The 17,930-nt window shown below is 34.0% G+C and overlaps 1 protein-coding gene across 7 annotated transcripts in view; it reads right to left on the minus strand.

The window, feature by feature from the left end:
* Positions 1-17,930, minus strand: part of RALYL (RALY RNA binding protein like) — a 375,799-nt gene that overhangs the window by 187,858 nt on the left and 170,011 nt on the right. Inside the window, exon 1 of one of the 7 annotated variants that reach the window (XM_039380966.1) lies at positions 17,168-17,187. The exons of the other annotated variants lie outside the window; for them this stretch is intronic. The gene's annotated coding sequence lies outside the window, so the exon portion shown is untranslated. Of the gene's footprint in view, positions 1-17,167; positions 17,188-17,930 lie in introns of those variants that run through there. 7 annotated transcript variants of the gene reach the window in all.

Genomic DNA, 17,930 nt, shown 5'->3' on the forward strand with positions numbered 1-17,930 from the left:
AAGAGAAAGGGCACAAGTTGTCAAATTCTACATCCCAGTAACTCTTAGGTATTTTTTTAGGGAGTAGGGTCAAGAAGCAACCATAACAGTTCTCTTTGACCTCTGATTCCAGTGCTGCTTTATGTGTTTTACCAACTATTCTTCACAGAGTAAAATGCAAAATTTGTCTTTGAAGAGACAGAAAATTGGTCAAACTGCAAAAAAATTTGGGATATATGAAGACTTGGGGATCTAAGCTATTTAAAGGGATTTTCAGCCTCTCCCCAGGTGTACAATTGTTTCTTATCTCGAAATGTTGATTAGAACTAATCAAATTAGTAAAATTTCTACCAAATTCTGAAAATTTGTTTCTGAAATTATCCTTACGTATTTTCCTATACTGAACAAACCAGTGAGACTAACCTGCAAAAATTCTGTTAGAATCAGAAAATATCAGATAAATCTCTTTAGAAGAGGTTAGGAAATATTTACATTGAAAGCTTGGGGATTTTTTTTCTGATTTTTGTTTGTTTGTTTGTTTGTTTTGTTTTTTTTTTGTTTAAAATAAATTGTCTTCAAAAAGTTTAGTAATACTTTCTGGAGGTTCTATATATTTATGTGCTTTTATCTTGGAGCTGTTTTCTTTTGTCAATAAACCTTTTACTATTTTTGAGCAAATAGAAAAAGTGTACATAATTGAATGAACTACGTATTACTTGCAGTGACTTTAGGAAAAATTAGGGTCTGCTGAGGAAAAACTGAAAATGTTTAAGGAAAACACAAATTCTTTCTGAAAATTGAATAGAACTGTGTTATTCATATGGAATTTTAATATCAAATTTCTATGTACTTAATCTATTTACAAAAAAAAACAGGAAAAATTAAAACCACTCATTTCCTCTTCCCCCCTAAAAATAAAATTAATTTTGAGATCATGTATAGAGCTAAGCCAGAAAGTAATCAACACTCTGTATTAGATTTGTGTGGTAGCAAGACTAATTCTTTCTGGAGAAAGATTTTTAAATATAAAAAGTCCCATCATTGGCAACTTTCTTTAAGCACCATTAAATTCCAAATCTCAATTTTTACTATTTACAATAAGACATTTGCACACTGAGGTGCATAGTACACATTTGATAATTGCAAATTCTTCAAAGAAAGAAAAAGACCTTAACAGACACGTGGTCGAACAGTGATGTTTGTTTCCACAATGAAATCCACAGTAAAAAGTACACACTGTAAGAATATAACTGCTAGGATATTTGGGGGTCAAGCTGAACATGGGCATTCTGGCAAATATCAAACGACACAGTATTGGTCCTCGGACAGACAAAATTCAGCACTATAACATCTGGTCAGTCTCTGGCCCAAAACTTGTGAGGTTTTGCTCTTTTCAGTATTTCCAAGCAATTTGTCTCTGCCCTTCTGTTATCTAGCCTCAGTTAGTAGCTGAACTTTTGTCAATATCAAGATTCAATTGTTGCTTTAATAGTTGGACTTTTCTGTGACATATTGTCTTCAAGATATAAGAATCAATGATTATCAAAATGTTTATTGAGAAAAAAAAGTATAAGGCTGTAATATATTTTCTTTCTTTTTGAGTTACCTTTTAGCAAGAGTGACAACATAAATGTTTTTGAAGGGTTGTAGACAAAGTTAAGATGTTTAAACATTGGAAGTGGCCTTCTGAGCATAAAATGTCCTACAACATAGAGTTATCTTACATTGGTACTAATATTTTATGGGGAAAAGTCAATATTCATGTTAATTCCTTTAATAGGCAGTCATTAAAAAGTATTTTATCTCAGTTAAATTAGTACTTGACGAAACCCCTACAAAATTTTACATATCTATTGGGAGTATGACTATTGGATATTTCACAGTGGTAGGGAGGAATGGAAGGAGGGAAAAGAGAGAATGGAAAGCTGTCAGACAAAATATATTTTGCCTTGGAAAAATCCTTTCTTCTTTATGTTTTAAGTTCATTTTTAATGAATTATTATATCTAGGTCACAAAAATAAAGAAATAATTTATTCATAAGATGGTTAGTTAAATCCACATCAAAATATTCTGAGTCTTTCCAGTCCTCATTAAAGTCAAAGAATATGCTTCCCTTTTTTTTTTTTTTTATGGTTTAGTTTTTAACTTCCTTTCAATTACTTTTAAGAAGGGGTTGAACATAATGTCTGTAACAAGGGCAACACTCCCTTGAAGCTGGCACTTCTGGAGTCACATAAATGACAGTATGCATCAAGACTTGCTATGCCACATCTTGTAGAAAACTAAGGACTGAAAGATAAAATTATGTAGCAGATCTCACTTCATGTTCTGTTGTGACTGTTCTCAAAGAGACAAATACTCTTTCTTTGCAGAGGGTGAATAAAACATATCTACTTGTTAAAAAGAAATAAAATAATTAAAGATTAATTATAACATGCAGAAAAAATAATAAATTACTTTTAAGAATGCATTATTTTGCATTAGTTGTTTAAACATTGGAAAGAGTAAGGGGGAGATGTGCCCTCTGTCCCCAGGAGCAGCACCACCTCCAAGGAGGGGGAGGAAAGAAGAGGAGGTCTGATGTCTGTACAGGTGGACAGAAGTTGCAGCTGGGTGCCTCATGGGACCTTCTCCCACCCAAATGGTCAGAAGAAAATGAAACCTGTGAGCACAGAATAATAGGGATTTTTCTTTCCATTCACATGCTCTTTGTTCTCAGGATAAAGAAAATAACCCTACATAATCATGTAAAGAAATACATTTCCCTAATATAAGATTTGATGATCACTCAGATATGGGTCCCTTTCCCCCATCATATTTAAACCCCATTAAATACAAGGCTTTCTCTATTTATAAGTTATGAAATAAAGATATAACTCTGTTGGCTTGAATAAGAAAGTAATTGTGATAGCACATACCAGTATAGTTGTGTAAATAATATGGTGAATTTAGGACCTTTGGTATTATCCCGCAGGTAATACTTCACCTTTTAAAATGTATCTACGAAAGACAGCACGATCAAGGCATTTTTGGTAATAATTCAAGACAGACAAATAATGGGTTAACTTTGGTGCTTTTCTTTATCATGTCTTTGTTGCAATCTGTGTGCTGGATATGTTTATCCAGGAAATGATAACGGAAACTCTTCATCTAGGGATGTGTTTCTTTTATGTGCTGTCAATTAGGCTCTTTGAGAAAGAACTGAACAAGTTTGGGTTTTTCTGTTTGGGTTTTTTTAAGCAAAAGTTAAACAAAAGTAGGTGACTTTCCCCTTCGTTTCCATTATTTTTACTAGATCTATTTGTAGCCATCTATCTCATCTCCTCTGAGTCATCATTTATCATTTGTACAGCAAGCTATTTTAATCTTCTCTCATCATTCATTCCTGCTGGCTTTTTAATAATTTTTAATGTATTTCTGACTTTCTATGATTTCTGTGACCTAAATCTGTTTTCAATCTTCAGTTTTAGGTGTAGTGACAGCAAAAGCTGCAGGACTGCTGTCTTTCTCTTCACTTTGTGATTTGATGGATTGCTTAAAAAAAATCTCAGCTATATTTGCTGTCATATGACATTTCCAGCTAATCTCATGTTCACTGGGATTTCTTGGTCTCATTTGGTCGTGTTGCTCCCTCTGTGTTTTTTCTTTCTCTTCAGCGTCATATCACTGCGAGGATTAAAGGAACCTTGGCAAGTAAGACAGTCTCCTACTATCGTTTCTATATTTCTAACCTTCCTAATACACTTCATCAATTTTCTCTGTTCTCAAGGGAATTTACAGTCCCCAAGTACAACACTTTCTGAAATTGTAATTAGTGAATTGTTTTAATGCATTAGAATTTAAAGTCATTATTTAAAACCGGGTCTAATAAGGATACCAATGGCATGGTTAGATGATTCCCCTACAATACAGATCTTATCTCAATCCTTCTCTGTTACATACTAAGGTTTTGTTTTCAGGACACATGACATTAAACATGGAAAGGCTGATATGATTTAATTTTTCGAATTATTCTTAAGGGAAGAAAATTATTTTGGCAAATTGTACATGCATTTTGAGAGTTACATTTAATATTTATTGCTTGTGTAATCGCTATAATCAACTCATTGACAGACTATTTTAACTAATTTCATTACATCTAAGTCTCTGAGAAAACTTTTGGTAGCATTACTTTGACTAGAATTTTGCTCCTTGTGTTTCCTTTATTATTTTATAAGAGTTTGAAATTGGATTTGAGGAATGTCATGGTCTAGGCTGTTGAATACCAGACAAGAAGTCAAGAGCTTCTGAATTGTAATCCTAGCTCTGGTACAGACATGATAAGAGACCTTATGCAAGTCACTTAATATCTCCACCTTGTCCTCTTTCTTCAGAAACTGGCAATAATACTGATGATATTCCAGCTCACTGGGTTGTTGCATGAATGGAATTAGAAAATGCAAAACACCACAAAAATGCTGCAGCACTAGGAAGTTTAATAGAAAATATACCATTTAATTGAAAATATAAGAAGCTGTTTAGAGGATTAGTGATATCTTGGTTTCTCTGCCTAATCTCTGTATTTCTTATATTTCTAAGTATTTTCTATTAATGGGTATTTTTATACTTTATCTCCTATATTAGTTGATCAAAATAATTATTTGATCTTTAACAGTGGTGGGAGGTATTTAAGAATACTTGAATTTCATAATCAAACTGGAATCACATTTTCTATTGCATTCACTTCCTCTCACGAGTATGTCTTGGGGATTTATGCCAGATGACCATACTGTGCATCTGACTTACAGGAAGAAAAGCTACTACTGACAACAAAGTAATTCTGATACCTGACTCTAGCTTTGGCAGTAACTTTCCCAAAGTTATGCAGTAAATCATGACATACTGTGCTTTTGGTTTTGCCATTTCTTTCTTTTACCCCATTTATTCAGCCTGGCCAAATTTTTCAGCCTTGGTTTTACTCATTAGCATGTAGAGTACCCTCTGAGTCAGGAATCCAAGGTAATATGCTACCCTTCACCACAAAACAGCTGAATGCTTTTTTAGTGTATCTACAAAGTCTTTTCTGTCTTTTCACACACTGAATCTCATATGTATATGTCAAAGTTTAAGATTACAAAGCTAGTCAAGAAAGAAGAGATACCACCGAGGATATGCAACAAGATATCTGATATTTCTTTCCTTGATTAACCTTAGAGTTCATTGCACCCACAATGTGAAAATAGGATTTTCTGCATGGGATTATGAGTATTTCCACCATCTATACATACAGTATGCAGGCATCTGATGAAGAAAAACTTAGAGAAAATATGAATATGGATCTAATGATGATGATGTTAGAGTCTTAAATCTTGTATTTGGATATGACTTCAGCTCCTTTTTCCACCACAATCATGCAGCCATGTGCAAGGTTCTTATAAACTATATTCATAGACTCTCCTGAGGATTTCATAAACACAAATTCAAAGCTATCTGTGGAACTTTTCTTCCTCTATTACCTGAGCCTGAAGGCATCTAAAGTTTAATTACAATTTGGTGCCTGAAGCTTACAAGTAGACTAATGTTCTGCTGAAATCTCTAAAATTTTTCAAGTCTGAGTGGCTTGACATATATAGCATGTTTAAATCTGGCCCAAGTCATGCATTAACGTGTCTTGGCTGCAGAGATTATTTCAGTAATTTTCCTCTGTCGTGACTACTATGGACAAAATACCCAATTTCTCAGAATTTTAACTGATAGATCAACATTTAGGACCCTCTCCGGTACAGTGGAGAGCTTCATTTGATTCTCTGCTACTGAAAATTAGGATTTGCATTATTGGTCTCCAATCATGTGCCTTGGCTCTCTCAGCAATCACTGTAGCACGGCTGCTTCAGGCTCCTACCCCTACATCTCCCTTCCTAGACTACCTTTAAAGGCATTTGACATTTACTTTGTAATTAAATCTATGTGAATATTCATGTCAAAGCCTTACTAGATCCTTTTAATGAAAAAAAAATAACTTTAATATTTGTCTGTTTGTTTTTCAGTTGCATGCTGAAACATGGAAATTAAATGAAACTTAAAAGAGTAATATTTTCGTTGTTACTGAGATTGCAAAGCCTACAGTTCCTACACTATGCCTCATACCATATAAAAAATCTGCCAAATTGTTTAAGAAATGTGTTAAAAGCAATGTGTTCCTATACTGTGTATCACTGAGAACCTCCAAAATGCTACTATAACTTTTGTCTCTAAAATACATTACATGTACACACAAAAAGTCTTATCTGCTCCCTCTTTAACATTTTTTAAAAAGCCATATAAAAATTGGATGAGAAACTTCTTTCCAGTATTTCTAATTTTTTTCTAGTCTCAGCACATAGATACGAGTAAGAGTTTAATTTAGTTTGGGGTTAGAGCAAGCCTTAGTGGAGCTATGATTTTTCTCTAGCAGACATCTGATGTCCTGAGACAATGATAATAGCCCCTACTCAGCTATTTCTTTAATGCTCTTTTAGAGACTTAAGCAAACACAATGAAATAATATGTCAAAGATATTTCCCTAAAAACATTACCTGAACATTAATAAACCACATTAATACAGACTTTTTGATGCAAACCATACAAAACCCTCTGTCAACAGAGGTTTTCTAGCAAATTATTTGAGGAAACAGTGATTTTCCAGGACAACACCTAATAATTTCATGTAAGCAGGTAACTTGGCCTCTGGGATCCAAATCTGTGTACATTTGAATGCTCTAGAATTTGGTGCTGGTTGTGTATTCCTGAGTTTGGTTAACAATTTGCAAATAGATAACTCAGAAAACAAATCAATTTCTGTATGGATATAACTCTTTTCTTGTACTGACTTCTTGTACCATGTCATCACCTTACCTCTATAGCATCTGTCTCATATATTCTCCTCTTCTTCCCTTGTCTACCTTACTCTGCCCAAGTCTGTTCAAACTATTTCTTACTTGAGTCCACTTTATTTCTTCTATGCCACCTCGTCCTTCCTGTAGAGTTTCTTTTTCCTTGAACTTAGGAGAGCAACATTGATGTGATGCTGCTCACACTGTTTTCATTTTTGATTTTTTGTCTCTTAGTGTGCTTCGTAAAAACCAGCACTGGGTCTTTCAGCTGCACAGATTTTTTAAAGATTAAAAGAGAATTATTCTAGTAATACTGAGTATGCAGTACACTGGGTTTTCTTTCTTTCCATGCTTTACATACCTATGGGACAGGACAAAAAAAACAAAAGGAAAAAATTTCCACTAGATGTTCAAATTATGAAGTGGATTATGATTTATTTTTAAGCCAAAAAATACAAGCCTGGGAAGAAAATTTGTAGAAACCTCAGCAGCAATCATAAAAATACAGAATGTTTAATATAAATATACTTCATATTATCCCTCCCGTATCACAAGATATTGAAAAAATTTGAGTATAAAAAAACCTCCTTATAAATCTTACATTTAAATAATTTATTTTATTGATTACACTCGATCTCCAACATCATGCTGTAGAACTGTAAAGTATCTGATAGGAGTGTGGTAAAAGCTGGTTAGAGCAAATAATTTACAATGAATAATTTATCCCTCAAATTTTCTACCCTGTAGTGATTTTTCTATAGCTCATGCTGCCATAATATCTAATTTCTGGTCTAATGGATTATATTATTAGAAAGATTCATTATTAAAATAACTCTGCTTTAAACTGCAATATAGCTTTCATTGATTTAACAGAGGCAGAAATAGGTATCAATCGAAAGGAGAGGGGGTTTGCTGTTGCTTTTATGGTATACCCCCAAATTGAATCTGAACAGATGTACATTGTTTTAATATTTAACAGCTTGTGATGAGACAGGAATTTTTTTTCTTGTGAATACAGATCAGTTGCAAACAGCTCTTTCAATGTTAAATATTTTAAATATTCTTTAATTTTATCTAGTTTACCTAGATTTAATTTGATATAGTATGTTCAATGCTGTAATTAGCTACCAATTGACTTTTAGTGTGTTTCTTCCAACAAATTTGCTCAGAAAGCTCTCAAATAAATGTTCAAAACCATTCACACTGAGGAAACTCGGCTACTCAGAGCTGAAATATAAAAAGACCACAGAAGCAGGCAAAGCTAATTATAAGTGGGCATGAAATCTACGGAAGAAAGTTACTTGTGTTTTTTCGTTTGCCTTAAGTGATCAGCTTTGGTAGCTCAAATTGATTATTTTCAGTCCATGTTATCTTATCATCCCAAATAATTACAAGATATATAATGCTGCATGCACTTAACTTGGTCTTGTCAATGAATATTAATTATTTGACAGTTAATTATTTTGAAACTAAAACATAGTCATCAGGGACTATACTTGTCTTTTAACCTGAAAGTCTCAGTTCCCCAGTCCCATTGTATACAATAGTCCTTGATTTCAATTAGTATTGTTAGTTATTCTCCTAATGTGATTGTGTATTTTTATATTTATTTTGGAAAAAAACCAAAAAACTTCTACTAGAAACCACATTATTGCTTTTCAAAAGTGTATAGTTGCTTTGTTAGCAGTACTACACCAATTCCTACGTATCTCAATTGTGCCACAGATGAGAACTGTCAAATAAGGAAAAGTAAGCTGTGGGTGTATAACATCACTGTCATCATCATTACATTGTGCCACTTTAAACAGCATTTTTTTTTATTTTTACCTATCCTTGCCAGTTTTCTTTAAAACTGATGAAATGTTGATTACAGATCTTCTGATAAGGTATTCAACTCATGACTATTGGAAAAATTTACCAGATGTTGTGGAGTAAGAAACCAGAATGGCAGACCAACTGGTACAGGTAACATTTTGAAGATAAATTGGAATGCACATAATTCCATATATAAATTCTTTTATGCTAGTCTACTTTCAGTTTATGTAAGATTTACTTTTAAAAGTATCAGTATATTTACAGCAAAAAGGTACTGATTCAATGCCTTTTATTTTTCTGTTATTATATTTTTCATTGTAGAAAGGACCTAGAATCCTTAAGAAGAGAAAGATGCTTGAGGAAATGGTTACTTCACTTTAATCAATATGTGACTTTGTCCCTTATTTTTTTATATTTACATAAGGAAAGTTAAGTGCTATCATCTTCTATTAAAGAAGAAGTACCTTCACAATGAATATATTAGTAATGATTAAGAGAAAAATCTGAATGAAATTTCACCACAGAAATATTTCTCATAAGTAATTTTCTTAGATTTTCTGGTAGTTTTTATTGAGCTATTTCTTTTTCTCCTCCTCTAAAGGAGGAGATTGCTGAGAGAGTCAAGGCAACTCCTCTAAAGTGTGTTTTAAAATAGAGTGTAAAGAAATGCATTTAAGAATGAGTGGAAAATTGCAACCATCTCTATTTTTTATATATTGGTAATCAGAAGATAGCAACTTACTCTTTGACGCACTTTCCCCTTTTCTGAACATTTGAAAAGTGTTCCAAACAACCCACCCATTCTGAAATGCTAAAGTTCTTTTGGAAATTGAGGTCTTTACTATCTGATCAAGATGAATTAGGAGTTCTGTGTGTGCATATATCTTCAGAATAGCAACAAATTATATAGATCTGCACTAATTCTTACTTTCCTTGCTACAGTAGTATTCTACAGATCTGTGAAGTATATCAAAACTAATATCAAAGATAAAGTTTAGACTGTAGCATCTAAGGATGGTAAAGATGTCTAGCAGAATAAAAACCTTGTTTTTCTATTGCTAGTTGCTGTCTGATCTATAAATCCTCAGTTGTGTAAGTTACTGGACTGCTTGACATGTGTATGAAGGGATACATTAATCTACATGAAAGTATGAGTAATACAGGCAGTCTAGTTACAATAGCAAAAGCAGGTATTTGGAACAACCTCGTCCAGAATAACAATTGCTTTACAAAGCATAAACAATCAGATGAGTTTCTGCACAGTTCTCTGTCTACCTAGACAATCCCTTCAAGAAGTTCTGTAGAAAAATAACTAATGCAGCGCTGTGAATCTGTCAATATATTTACGGGCAGATCTCGTTATGAAGCATATAGTGAACTTTTTCACAAAAAGTCATTGATAAAAGCATGTAATAAAAATAACCTCATGATTCTTGGTGTCAGTGCTACCATAAACACTTTCATGGTTCTGCCCTCATCCTACACTTCAGTAAGTAAAGAATGAAGAAATAGATTCATGTGCAGTCATAATTCTCTGTAATCCAAGCTTTGGTTAAAAAAAAAAATCTAGGCAACTTTTCAGAAAGATCTTGAGACTTTTTTTCCCCTTCTTTGTGCTACAAATTCATTAAATCTTATTCTGCTGAGAATCTGAAAATATTAGTCCTCTCTCAGACTACTCAGCTGTAAGGATTATAAAGAAACTGCTATGAGCTTGCTTAATGAACCTCTAAATTCAAATATACATCCTCCTTCTCTCTTTATGTTTATGAAGTCAAGTATGTACACTTTAAAGAGTTTACTATAAAATGTTGAAAAGATGTATTACAAAGGGGTTTTTTCCAGCTAGGAAGATCTAAAAAATCTTTAGAAACTAATAATTTAAAAATGGAGGTACACTTTTAATTAATGTGTTATTATAGACTCAGCTAAATTACATAAAGAATGCCAGAGAACACCCGTTCCACCTCTTTCAGAACAGAATCTGCTCCAGGAAAAAGCTGTAGAGAGTAAATTTTTCAATTTGCTGCTGATTGAAGTGAAAAAATAAGTTTCAGGTCAATTTAAAACACAATACTTTCTCACTCTCAAATCAAAGCAAAAAACTGAAGGAAATATACTGTTTTGGATAAAAGATAGAAGACACAATAAGACAGGAAGAGAGACAATTTAAAACATCAGTATATGGGAAAATTCAGAGCTATATTTGGAAGTGCCCATTTAAAGTGCTTTAACTTTTATTATCTCTCCATTTTTCATGCTGAAATAACATGGTAAATTTGACATAAATTTAAGTGTAGCTGCTTGAAAATTTGTGCAGTTTTTCAATGATTATTCCACATTTGTCAAGTGGCATCACATCACAAATATTAATGACTTTGCAGTCACAATGTCTCCTGATGGGAAGGAGGTTTTCTATCTCATCAAAACAACAAAGTTCTTATCTAAAAATATCTCTATAGACACATGGACTCAGTCTTAAGTCCTAATCAACTTCTCATATACACATGTAATTCCATTTGAAATATAGACAAAGTTGTTGAAAGAAATACTTAAATGACAATGGAAAATATTAATGACATTATTCCATTACATCTTCCCACAAATTCTCTCTTAAGAGTATTTTGTTTTACTCCATTTTAATATCTGTTCCTATTATATTTCTAAGAACAAGAATGCCCACAATGATAGGACAATTTTAAAAGAATGCACAAAATGTCACCTATACTTGGATGAACTTTATTCCATTCTGGCCTTGCTTCTTCTGCATGTTTCAACAACAACAACAACAACAACAAATTTATATGAGTTTATTGAAACCTCCCCAACATTTATCTAGTTTGTGGTTGCACAGTGTGTACTGTGGGTATACTCAGATGCTGTGGGCTATATAGCATTTCAAAATAAATACTGCAGGCACCATACCAGTTGGAGCCTTACAGACGGCTGATTGTGAAAAGCCATTAGAAAGTCTGAGTCCATGTGGCAGCAATTTCTGATTGAAATAGTGCAATGAATTGTACCCACTGCTTATTTCATTTTGGTTTTTTTTCCCATTCTAACAGCGCACAGTACAGCAAACAACCTTCCTGCTCCCTGTCACAACCTTTCGTGACAGACCAGTGGGAAAAAACCTAAAATGTAGAAAACATATCTACATGACTTTCCTCATTGTCCAGCTTCTCCCAAGTTCCAAGCGAATTATTTTCCTGCCAATTCCTCCACTAATGTTTTCAGACAATGCTTGTGATTGCATGAGACTGATATTGCCAAATATGTCATTTAGTGGATACAAGATAGACAAAATCATGAAAATGAGTCCATCAGAGCATGTACCTACAGCACAGAAGAAAGCTCTAGCATAATTGCTCTGTTGTCTCTCACCACTGATATTTTGGGCTCTCACACCATCTTTTCCTTCCCCTTGCCCATACAGAGAGTGAAGAGTGGAGCAAGAGCTCCCTATAACCCAAAAAACACAGAGTCAGGCATGGGTACGAAGTGGAAAAAGGTTGATTTTTAAAGTCATAGTGGGGCAGTCTCCTTATGCCCCAATCTTGCATTGATTTATGTGAGGGTTTAGGATGCTGCCTGGCAAGTATAAAAGAATTAAAATAAATGCAGAGAAACATAACTACATTTTAAAAAAAAATATTTGGTTTAGTAGGATTTTTGGAAGTGAAATAAGATTAAACTTTTTTGTCTGTGCTCCCATTATAATCAGACGGAACCTCTTTATCTAAAGTTGTTTCCTCCCTCAGCTGATTGTCACCCCAAGACCCAAGCAAACAACATAGTAAACAAACAAGGGATTTTGCTGCAGCCCAGCAACTGTTCCTTCTAAAGAGTAGAAAGATGTCATTGTGTCATCCATGAAACTGTGAAGGCAGCCCAAGACTCAGCAGACCTCATCAGGAACTTCTCTGGTTTCCTTTGCATAAGATCACCCGAAAAAGCTCTGGACTTCAACTAAGTAACTGCAAAACCATGATATACTGAATCCAAGCTTTGAAACATCAGGGGTCTAACTTTGAATGGAAACAGAGTGCCCAACACAGGGAGGATCAAAATGGTTAAAAAGCACAGTGAAAAAAACAAGTGGAATTAAAGAAGAAATATTTATAGATGGAGTAATTTTTCTCTCAAGAGTGTGAAAATGAGAAATGCCTCTCACAAGTTTCTTGGCTACTCTCTCCTTGGCCAAGAAAAATTTATTTTAATAGATTCGAAAGCTTCACTTTACATCTATGGTGACAAATATCACTGATTTGTAAATGTTCATTATGTGCAAACAAAATCCTAAACTAGAAGAGAAGACACAAAACCACTGCTTCATTTACATGAAGAGCATTATAAGCAGTTGTTGTTAAGTGAATCAGGTTTTACAATAAAAATCAATGTTTTCATGATTTTTTTTCTCCTTTGCTGGAGACAGCAATGTAAATAAGAGACTCCAGTATGAGTGCAGACACTCAGAGTAAAAGTAATATTAATCCAGAAAATCTACTTTTTCCCCCTCTTCCAGTTCCTTTGTGATGCAAGATGGGGTACTTAGGCCAAATTTCTCTTGGAACACAATCTCCATTTCTCTGCTTCTCATTTCAAATACAGTAAAGTTTAGGCTTGTCCTAATTTGCTGGTGAGCTGATGGTTTTTTTATTGAAGAATTTTTTCTCCTCGTCTAGGTCAAACACATTGACAACACCTCTTTGAACATAGAGAACTCTGGATAATATTATGTACCTTCAAGAATCTAGTCCTAAATGCCTCAAATTTTGCCTCAAAATCAGTATATGGTTTTGTTCTCTAATATTTCTGCAGCGCTGTTTGCTTAAGAAAACAGAATAATATCTTCCCCTAACAAGATGGCATGAGAGCTCAGTTAATATAGTGGCCAGTGCTATAGGAAAGCTCATGAGGAAACAAAAATTCTGTATGCAAAACATGTTTTGAATGCAAAAGAAACACTTTTTGAACAAATCAGAAAAAGCTATTGATTACTGATCATTGAGTGAATCCTGTCATCTATCCTGGGAGCTAAACGAAGCAGTGGCCCTCTGGAAATACCACTGTATGCAATAATTTAATCCAAATTTTGCCTGATGACATGCAGCCCAAAGCAGGACAAAGTAGAAGTAAAGCATATAGTGAAAATCCATGGGCTGTCATTTCCATGATGTTGACTTTGCATCCTAACAAAAAAAATCTCAAACTAAATAAAAAAACAAATAAACTTTTCTTTGACAAACACTAATGAAACAAATCAAACCATGCCCCTGTGCCTAGCTCCCCTAAAAAAATAATAAAAAGAAAGGGTTTCACCACCTGTATGGATACCCAACAAATATAAATTCATCACATATGCCAGGAGAACATTTTGTGGCATGGTCCTCTTCTATGATAGATCTCTGGACACAGTTACTTCCAACAATATCATTGAAGCATTGATACCAATTCCCTATGAAATACTTATGTTCTCAGAACTTCTCCCTGATGTCTGTACTTAACAATTTATTCTAGGTGTTTTCTATAGTCGTATATGACTTGTAAACATAAAGATTTTTTGGCAACATAAGATTTTTTAAATTTTTTCTTAAGACTGAAGCTGGGCAGGTTTTCTTAGAAGTGATCCTGTTTAAACCTTTACGTAGATACTACCATCTCTGATACCCAAAAGTGAGAATATAAACATGTTTTGCAGACCCTGAGATTAGCTTCATTGGTTAGAGCATTGTGATAATAACACCCAGGGTCGTGAGTTTGATCCCCATACAGATCATTCCATTAAAAGTTGGACTCGATGATCCTTGTGGTTCCCTTCCAACTCAGAATACATAGATCCTGATGAATATTTGCCACAAATCATCTCTACAAGAACCATTCTGTAATTCTGAAATCAAATTAACTTTTTATATTATTAAACCCTACTTATTCCAACAGGGTTTAAAAGCTATGAAAACAGAAATGGTCCAAGTTTTCTGAGCTGTTTGCTAAAAGGAAATTATTTCAATATGAAAAGGTCTTTAAATGTTTTAGACACCCTTGCATGTCTCCCAGTGTTTGAAACTTTATAATTTGCAATTTAAATGGTTTTGTGATGGGGTTATGTTTGTTTATTTGTTTGTTTGTTCTCTCCATAATATGTAGGACTGGCAATATATTAAGGGGAAAAAAAATTCAAAAGAAGAAACAGCATTTTCACGTAGTCATATTGTACTGTAAGTTGAGGTACAAAGGCAAAAAAGAGTCTTGAAGAAAATATTATAAAATTATGATAAAGTTTGTATTTCTCAGCAATGGGAGACAAGTATAGAATGATGTAGAGTAATTAAATCTTTCAAGTCTTGACCGGTGTATGCTAATAAGGCTCAAAATGAACCTTGATTGTATGAAAAAGCTATGTAGTAGACTTTGAACTACCTTTGGTAATTAATAAAAGCTAAGTAAATTTAGAGTTCATGATAGATGTCAAATAGAAAATCTTCAAATTTTATAACACTTTCACAGAGGAGAGAAGAGCTGAACTGAGGCTAGTTAAAGCTTTGGGGAATCAAGTTACATAGTAAAAGAATTATTGTTGATCTTCACTTATCTGCCTAAACCTCTTAGAGATACTTTTCAGAACCTCAGTCTATAATTCCTTCCATCTTCTTTTTCTACCTCTTGTTCCACAGAGAAATAAAGGAACACATGTACTACAAATCTGTCCAGCACTTAAAAAGCAGTATCTATGAAATTCTTTTAGCTAAAAATTTTTAGTTTATATCTCTGGAAAATGAGACTGATCTGGAAAGATACTCTCCAGATATTGTATATCAGTGTATTAGGGAGAAGAATGTGTTCATGAAAACATAAACAATTGTTCATCAAAGAGGTAGAAGTTTTGTAAACACTTGGGTGTGTTTTTTGAATATAAGTATTCAATAAATTCCCTCAAATCTTGATATTGCTCTAAATTCTCTTCTGCTAAAAGGGTCCTTGATTTTTTTCTAGAGTCCAGCTTCTATGAGTTGCGTCATTGAAAGAGCATTAAATTACAGAAACAATTATTAAAAACTGATCAAAAACCACATCTAGTCCTAGAGTTTATTTTTCTAAGAATGGCCAAAGAAAGCAAAGCACAATCAGAGAATAATCTACAATATGCCTTCTTCATCTGTTGCCTTCATAAAGCATGAGACAGCTTCTCACATATACAAATTCAAAATACTGAATAAAGCCAAATTCAGAGGAGGACATTCAAAGCTATAATGGGTGATTATACTGAAATTAATATGGCAGAATAAAGTATCCCTTGTTGATCTGTATCTCTTGGAAATGAGTCCCAGCTTAGCTACTTGAAGCTGAGCAGAGAGTGTCCTGCCCCACCAGGGAATTTAGAGTTAGCTGAGGTCAGATAGCAAGGCAGGTAGCTTGGGGTCCTAGTATAGATCACTTAGTTTAGGATATGCAATTGCTTCTTCAAAAACTGCACTTTTGTCCTGAGGATTAGAATAATTAATAGGCAGCTTAAGTTCTAGTTTAGTTTGAACTTTCAAATGTTACTTTACGTAAAGTTGAAAACAGTCCAGAACTTGACTTTAGATCCCAGTCAGTCACATTCATAGACTCAGTCATGCAAAAATCACATGTACAATTATTCTTACTCATTTCATACCTGTGGCAATCACTACATTTTTAACGAAAACAGAATTGGGTATAAAAATTAATACAAGTTTATATTTCAGGCATGAATATAAATTAATTCCTCATTTTTGTTACTTAAAAAAGTAACAAAAAATTGAAAGATTCCTCCTCCAGAATAATCCCTTTTATTGGTAAACTTAACCCTGCCAGCAAGGGAAAGTACATATCAGGAAAGAATAAAGTGCGTACCCACTCTAAAGTATTTGTAGGAACTGGCTAAAGCTAATACTCTGTAATCACAAAAAAGTCCACTTCTTAATGTAGTTTGCTACTGTATCTGAAGTTAGGCCAAATTTGCATATACGTACCTTGATGATGAAAACAGGACTGCCTAGGTACTCCTCAAAATTACAGAAGTTATAACAGAAAGTACTTTGCTTTTCATCTGTGCTAATTTCATACTCCAAAAGGAAGAAAATTTAATCACCCTCTTACAGCCTCATTGTTTATATCAGAAAAATAGGGGAAATAGGAATAATTTGGGTTTTAGAGTATTAAAACCCTCTGAAATAATGGACACACATATGTTTGTGGTAGGCAGAATGGTACCTGCAAATCTGTAGAAGACCTATTAGAATGCTTTTATAAAAAGAGACTGGGGACAAAGCTACAAAAGCTTTTATGCCATTTCAAACAATCTTCTTGATCTACCAGTAGTGCCTGTTCTGCAGAAATGGGTGCCTACCTCATGCTGTGATCATAGGGACGTGATATTGCTAATGCTACCAGTTCTTCGAGCAACAAGTTGTGAGTTATGGCCCTCTCCCAAGAGATCCAATTCATAGTCTCTCCTAAGCCCGGGGACCATTTAATGCACAATGCCTTAGTCACTTACCCTGGGTGAAGGTTATGCCCCCTCCCCTGCTTTAAACATCATCTCAGTCTCTGGTTAAGTGTCACAAATGGATTTTGCAAGTACCAAATTCTGCCTGCAAGTAGAAAGGAGTAATAGTAACTTCTATAGGCTAACAGTAAATCTGGTGTCTCCACAGGTGAATTTGTTTTTCTTATAAAAACTAGGAGATCAGTTCTGCTAGTTTCAGTTGAGCTGAATGAAAATTCACTGCACCAGTAATCCCTGTTATTTCAGTGGGACCATGGAGTATAAAGTACTTAAAATACAAGCTGCAGGACCTAGCTAAATTACTTAAGTCTAAGAACTGGGGCTGGGTAATGGAGGATAAAAGGAAAGTGAAAGAATTTTAAGTTTTTTAAATTAAAACATACAATTTCCTAAGGTGCTATGCAGAAGTATGTAACAGAAAATACAGAATAGCCACAAGATAATAACAAAAATCCAGATGTTCTTTCAAAAAGATGTATTAATATCATCTAGCTTTTTCAAAATTGATGAAAAACAATTTTCTTTTTGTGATCATTGTCCAACATAAACCTTCATAAATATGTGTATGAGTGTGCACTGGTCTGAGGATCTGCGCTGGCGCTCTGCTCAGAAATTGCTCAGGGAGTTGGGGGATAGTCAGCATCAAACACAACATGATGTGACTACAGTATCCAATTGAAAAAGCAAATAGTCAGTTACAAATAGCAAACTTGAAGCTGCAGAGGGAGGACTTCCACAGTAATTCACAAACTGT

This window comes from Pipra filicauda, unplaced genomic scaffold (genome assembly GCF_003945595.2).
Source record: "Pipra filicauda isolate LSUMZ 115617 unplaced genomic scaffold, ASM394559v2 scaffold20_size4479445_pilon, whole genome shotgun sequence".
NCBI lineage: Eukaryota > Metazoa > Chordata > Aves > Passeriformes > Pipridae > Pipra > Pipra filicauda.